We start from the raw sequence: 7,120 nt of genomic DNA on the forward strand, positions 1-7,120 counted from the left end.
GTTGATTTACTTTAAACCCTCTGCATACCCTATAAGTTTGTAACAGATATTCATTAACACCCTGTGTTAATATATATACAGGGTGTAACTAAAAAAGCGCCCAGGGAGCAAATAGCGTTATTCCTGATTAAAATTCGAGTCGAAAAGTCCTGAATCATTTCATTCTATAATGCTCAATAAAGCGGTAATAATTGAGTAAAGTTACGCCAATAAGCACCGACCTTTAGCCTCCTTGTCGAAATTTTCTTTAAGGAAACGCTTTTGACGGAAGAAATATGATTTTTAATGCAAATTAAAGTTTTTTACATTATTACGACGCATAAGAATATTGCACGATAGCGGCATAACATAGCGCCAAAACGGCGGAGCACTCACGCACACTACCAGGCGCGCGGTTCACTGACGTGCGCCCGTCTAAAGGTCGGTGCTTATTTACTCAATAATTACCGCTTTATTAAATATTATAGAAAAAAATGGTTCGGGACTTTTCGACTCGATTTTTAATCAGGAATAACGCTATTTGCTCCGTGGGTGCTTTTTCATTTACACCCTGTGTATATATATATACATATATATATATATATATATATATATATTTATGTATACTATATACATACATACATACATACATACATACATACATACATACATACATACATACATACATACATACATACATACATACATACATACATACATACGTATGTATGTATGTATAACAATTGAACAATTCTGACAATTTGGATTATGCAATTTAGTGCAAACATAAAATGGCTTCGACTACAAACATAATATATGTATATATATAAATATAAATATATATATATATATATATATATATATATAATAATTATACAAATATATGTATTTATATATTGAAATATATATACTTGAAATTATATACAATATAATTGTAAATTTATTATTATATAATAGACAATACAGATGTAAATTTATTATTCAATATTTACCAGCTTGTTGTAAATTGAAAATAATCCATTGATTTTTCTTTTCGCGCGTGCGCGGAGTGTGCAAGGGGGGGCCTTGGCCCCCCCTTTCCGCAACCACCCCGCCGGTAGAGGACGCATTGTGAAAAGTTGAATCACAAAGAATGTATGCTGTAAGTTCTAAAGTGAGGTCCACCTTGCCTACCGACGGAGTGGTTGCGGGAGGGGGGCCAAAGGCCCCCTTTTGCACCCCGCGCGCGCGCGCGCGCGTGTGTGTGTTTGTGTACATATACATTTGTGATATTTTTTAATTGTATTAAATTGTATTAAAAATTCTATATAAATTTAAATTGTATTAAGTGTATTTAAAATTATTATTTTTTCATATAACAGCTAAAATAGTAGGTTTATGAAAAAAATGCATATAACCTTTTTTGTAGAGTTTTTCAGCGGCTTTATTTTTTGCTAAAAATTTTTTCTCCTAAATCAATATTTTCGGAGATAAAAAGCATTAAAATTGTGAAATTCTCTTACTAATAACTTTTTAACGAACAGCGAGCAACGGCTAAAACCTTTTGCATGTTACTCAGGGCAGTGACCTTGACAATATATGTCAAAGTCAAGGTAATCGAGGCGGGCTCCCTTCATTGAAATATTTACCCATTATACTTACTGATTATCCAAATATTTTATGAATCCCTTTGAAAATACATGAAGTGGTAATGTTCGTATTAACATGCGCCATATAATGGATCCTATAATGTTTGAAAGAAAAAGAATTTAGTATATTTAAAATATCTTTACTGCAATGCGCAATAAACTTTTGTGAATATACAGGGTGATTCTGAACAGACGTTTGTCTTTAAAAAGATAAATTGTCGAGTCTATTCTAAGACGATTTTCCCTTTACCAAAATTGTGTGTGTGTGTGTGTGTGTGTGTGTGTGTGTGCGTGCGTGCGTGTGTGCGTGCGTGTGCGTGTGTGTGTGTGTGTGTGTGTGTGTGTGTGTGTGTGTGTGTGTGTGTGTGTGTGTGTGTGTACTAACCTGACCTGCTTGTCGTCGGTCGTCGCGTCGCGCGCTTTGCCTCGAGTATCGCGTTCTGTTAACGCGTTTCTTTAATCGAGTGTGTAATTAATAATTAAATGCGTTAACCGTTTATTAAATTCGTACCGTAACCGTTGGTAAATTCCTCCTTTTATCAATCGTGAGTGATTAAGTGCGCGAGTAAATTTGTAAAAGTGTCGAAAGTGATGAAAGAAAAAACTTCGCTTATTTGTGTCAGACTGCGTGTTGAAGAAGCGACGTCTCGTCGACGACGATTATTATCGTGCAACACACTGGGCACTGCTATTTATCAGCAGTATGAAGAATCTCATTATTAAGGTAAGAATAAGTGAGTGAGTGAGTGAGTGAGAGAGTGAGAGAAAGAGGGAGAAAGAGAAAGAGAGAGAGTACGGTGCATGTGTGGATACGCGTGCATAAATACACCCCCCCCCCCCACACACACACACTGATTGTTACACTCATCGTGTGCAGCAATCAGCTGATCGCGTCGCGCGCCCCACATGATCGCCTGTATCGGACGGTGAGTTGCGCCGTCCCTGTCTACCTCTTGTACTCGTTCCGTAATTCGCGAACTATTTTATTTAATAATTTAAAAACTAAGCCTCGTAGACAATTTTGGTAAAGGGAAAATCGTCTTAGAATAGACTCGACAATTTATCTTTTTAAAGACAAACGTCTGTTCAGAATCACCCTGTATATGTAATTAATAAAATTAAATATATCACACCCAAAGATTGTGTAATTAAATCTAAGTAAGCAGCTATAACAGATTGATAAATACATTTTAACGAAAAAATTTGTAATAATAAATAAATAGTGAATGATTAAAAATTTGTTAAAAATAATAAATTAGACAATTATAAGGAATCAGTTAATTTGATATTTTATTATGATTTTTTGAAATCTTAGATAAACATGTATAGTTATAGTTTAAAAAAAATTACACATAAAATTATCCAAAAATTATATAAAATTTAATTTTACAGTTAGATATTATTACGTTATTGCAAATATTATGAAAAAATATATTAAATTATACAAATGAAGGGCCTTCCACGGTTCTTTCTATGGAAATTGAATTTCGAAGAAATTTGAATTTTGATTGAATTTGCTGAATTTTGGAAAGAAATAGTTTACGTGAAAACACAATAAAAATGTAAAAAATGTCAAAATAAATGTGATAAGGTTGATGAAGTGGTTTCGTCACTACAAGTATTCACATATCGAAATAAGGCATTATTTCAATACTATTAAGGAAAAGTAAATAATATATTAAATAAAGTAAATAATATATTAGAATGCCTTACATAGTTGATAAATTTTATTAATACATTTGACTAATATATTTACATGGAAAAAATATGTGTGTAGCAGCATCGCCGCTGTCGTCGTCATAACATGCTATTTGATATTTGTTAAAATATAATTAGTTGAAAGTATAGTTATTATATAAGTTTTCCCTAAGTCTCCCCCTTCGGATGGAAGAGGGATACAGCTTCCCTAATTGCTTTAAAAGACTAGCCTCTCAAAATAATTAAACACCTGTTTCATGATTTTTCGTAATTTTTGAACCGTTTCTGAAATATAGTATATGGGAAGTTTATGGACACCCTGTATATACATTTATGTACATATTTTCCACGTAAATATAATATCTATGTATTAATAAAAGTAATCAACTGTGTGTGATTCTACTTAATAATACATTATAACATCTGTGTATTAAATTTACAGAATAATACAGAAAAGTAATACAATATAATATGTAATATAATATAATATTAAAAATATCAATACATAATATTCATAATATGAATTATATTGTAATGTAATATAATAATTTTATACAATATTATACAATATAATATTTTTATACAATATTATACAATACAATATTTTTAATATTATATTGTGCAATTATAATATTATATTGATTAGATACAATTAAACAATTATTAATTCCTACATGACATTAGTGAATAATTAATTATATACATTTATAAATATTATTATAATCATTTATGCTGTATTTTTAATTTCTAAACAGTCAATATCTTAAAGATTTCGTTATTCAATTGTTAAATAAAGATCGAAAATAATTTATCTGTTTTTCGATCTCCGACCAGCGTGTTTTTATCTTGTATTCAATATTGGGAATGACTGAAATTTTCAAATTCTTTTTTACAAATTTCTTTATCTAAAATGGATATTTTAAATAATTATTATCAATAAATGATTTCGTATTTAATAATTGCACTGTCACAAATACAGAGTATCATTATGAACAGAATTATAGAAAAATATTATATAAAATATAGAAATTTGATTTATTTAAAATTTACCTCGCCCAATTGTCCCTTAGAATACGCATTGTTAATTATAACAATTAATGTTACAATCTCATTGATTTTTCTATAAAAAATAAAACAATATTATAACTAATTCGTACAATAAAATCTTCACATCAATGTGTAGTATATCTTTATTAAATAATATCGTCACCTGTGTCTTATTGTTTCGTAATTACTTAATAAACTTGTAAGCATGTACTTAGTATGCCTCTCAAGAACAGAAAGGAAAATATTAGCAGTTAAGGCATAAGCTCGCTCTATCGATGAAAATTCAATATAAGATACATTATACCAAGATTTATATAAAATGTCTGATATTTTTGTTTCTAAATAATGGATTATAATTTTAGAACTTTTACTATAAGCCAAACATTCTATATATAATATTTTATCATTTCCTTTCATGTAATCATTAAAAACTTTATTCCATGTATCACGATCTGCCGTTTTCAAACCATTGCAATATGTCCACCTCTTCCAACCAGGCAAAAGTCTACAGAAGACAGTCCAGAAAAGAAATAAAAATCTTCTAATCGAAATTGTGTTAATAGTTTCTTTAGTATTTTATAAATAATTTTTTGATATAAGTGATAACTAATTTCTCAAACATATGCAGAATATAAAAAAATAATCCTAGAAAAAGAATAGAATATTATGAAAAGAAGTACTTGTTTTCTTTAGGATTTGCTAGATGCCATTTCAAATGACGCTTAGACTTTTCTTCGCAAGGATTTTCATTTATAATACACTCCCACTTTGCGAGTTCTTGATTTAAGCATTTAGCATGATCGCTGATGTGACTTTCGTCATACAGATTCCAATAATTAGATCTAAAGTTCTGCATAAAATCAAACCTTAGCACTCCCTAAAATTTAATAACTATCATTATATTTAGTTAATTCATTATTTACAGGAACAGATATAATGTACGCGCAAATAAACGTTTGTACTAAATAATTTTCTTTCATATTTCTTTAATATATATGTGACTTCGTAGCATCAATATCATAATAATTAGATTTACCAATTTCTTATTTGTGTGTGAATAATTGTGTATATTACCATCTAAATAGGTATGGATTTTATATCATTTAATGAATTTTTAACACATATATCCATATATAAAGTGTTTCATAAAATTGTGCTAATGTTCGTGAGTGGGTAGATCGCAATAAACTGAACAGAAAGATTCTTTACCATTCTACAATTTTCGTAATAATTATTGAAATATTAATTAAAAATGTGAATAAGCGTGCGTTTCGCGAGACTATATCGTAGGATATCGCGCGATAAGTGTGCCAGCGGCGAATGTCGCATAGCAATGAAAAAACAAGAGTCGAGGCAAGCTTTACGAGACACTTTGTACATATATTTTAGTCTGTGCATATTGATGTATCGATTGATGTATCGATTTTGATATATGATTTTTATTTTCATAATTATTATTTTCTTAATTTAAATCTGTGGCGTATCAAATATAGATTTTAAGTATTTTAAACTTTAAATATCAATTTCCTTTATAAAACAAGCATTTACAAATGGATTATTATATATTAAATTATTATGTGTTGTATAATGTAAAAAGATTATCTTAATATTATATAAATCAGTTTCTCTGCAAAATGTTTGTATATTTTTAACATCATAAACATTCGAATACTACGAAAGAAAATTAATATAAGAAAGATAATTGTATTATATACTGTGTTCTATAATTTCCTAAAACTAATTAAATATTAATTACACAATTGATCAACAATTATCATGTAAATACTAATGTATTATTATTATAGAAAAATAACTTGATGAAATATTCGAAATTTGTGATTGTCTTAAATATAAAAAAAAATATATAACAAATATGTAACATAAGCGCCTTTTGAATTTTAATTTCTGAATTTTGGCACAAAAGAAATTATATAATAATGTATAGTTAATTTTTTTTGTTTAACTCACTACATATATCTATTTTTAAAAGAATTCATTATTATGATATGAAATCGTTGTATTATAAAATAGATAATTGATGTAATGGATAATTTTTATATAAAAAAATGTAATTATATCTATATATATACCTTAAATTCAGGATAAAAATTTAAGAATGGAAAGATGTTCGACAAAAATTAAAATGCTTTGAGCATAGGATACCATGCTATATAATCTCTTTCCTGTTCCAAATAAGAAGCGATTTCCCAAAATACGGAGAATTCAAGTTTCTTCTCTATCGCAAAATGAAACGCATCATTGATGATTTGCGCTCGATTGAGAACATGTAGGGTAAAGGTGCCTATTATGAGATACCTTTTACATTTTCTCAATTATTTCCAAAATATATGCGATTAGGAAAATATTTATACACTGCTTTTAATCGTCATTTCATGTAGTTTTAGGAATCCTACTTCAATAAGTTATATCTCGTTCGAATTTTAATATACATAGGTTTGATTAAAGTAAGTCAGTTTTTGTATCAAAACCAAAAGGTCTCCTAATAAGAGATACTAGCTGATCCTAATATGAGATACTGTCTCATATTAGGTAAACTTAGTTTCATTTTTATTAACACCAAAAATAAAAGACATATAGATAAAAATAAATGTTTTTATTATTACCAGTCTTAATTTTAAACTGTTTACAGTGTTATATCTTCAGAACCAACAATAAAATTTAAAAAAATATAGCTTTAATTATATTATTTATTAGACTTATATTTATAAACTCTTGTATCAAAATGTCAAATAATATGAAGGAAGGTA

At 28.4% G+C, this 7,120-nt stretch overlaps 1 pseudogene; it reads right to left on the reverse strand.

Annotated features, from left to right (window-relative positions):
• Window positions 1-4,084: 4,084 nt before the first annotated feature.
• On the reverse strand, window positions 4,085-6,508 carry LOC145975041 (uncharacterized; annotated as a pseudogene).
• Window positions 6,509-7,120: the final 612 nt, after the last annotated feature.

Source organism: Camponotus vicinus, unplaced genomic scaffold (genome assembly GCF_025532165.1).
Source record: "Camponotus vicinus isolate PSW18456_S1 unplaced genomic scaffold, iyCamVici1.0 SCAF_7, whole genome shotgun sequence".
NCBI lineage: Eukaryota > Metazoa > Arthropoda > Insecta > Hymenoptera > Formicidae > Camponotus > Camponotus vicinus.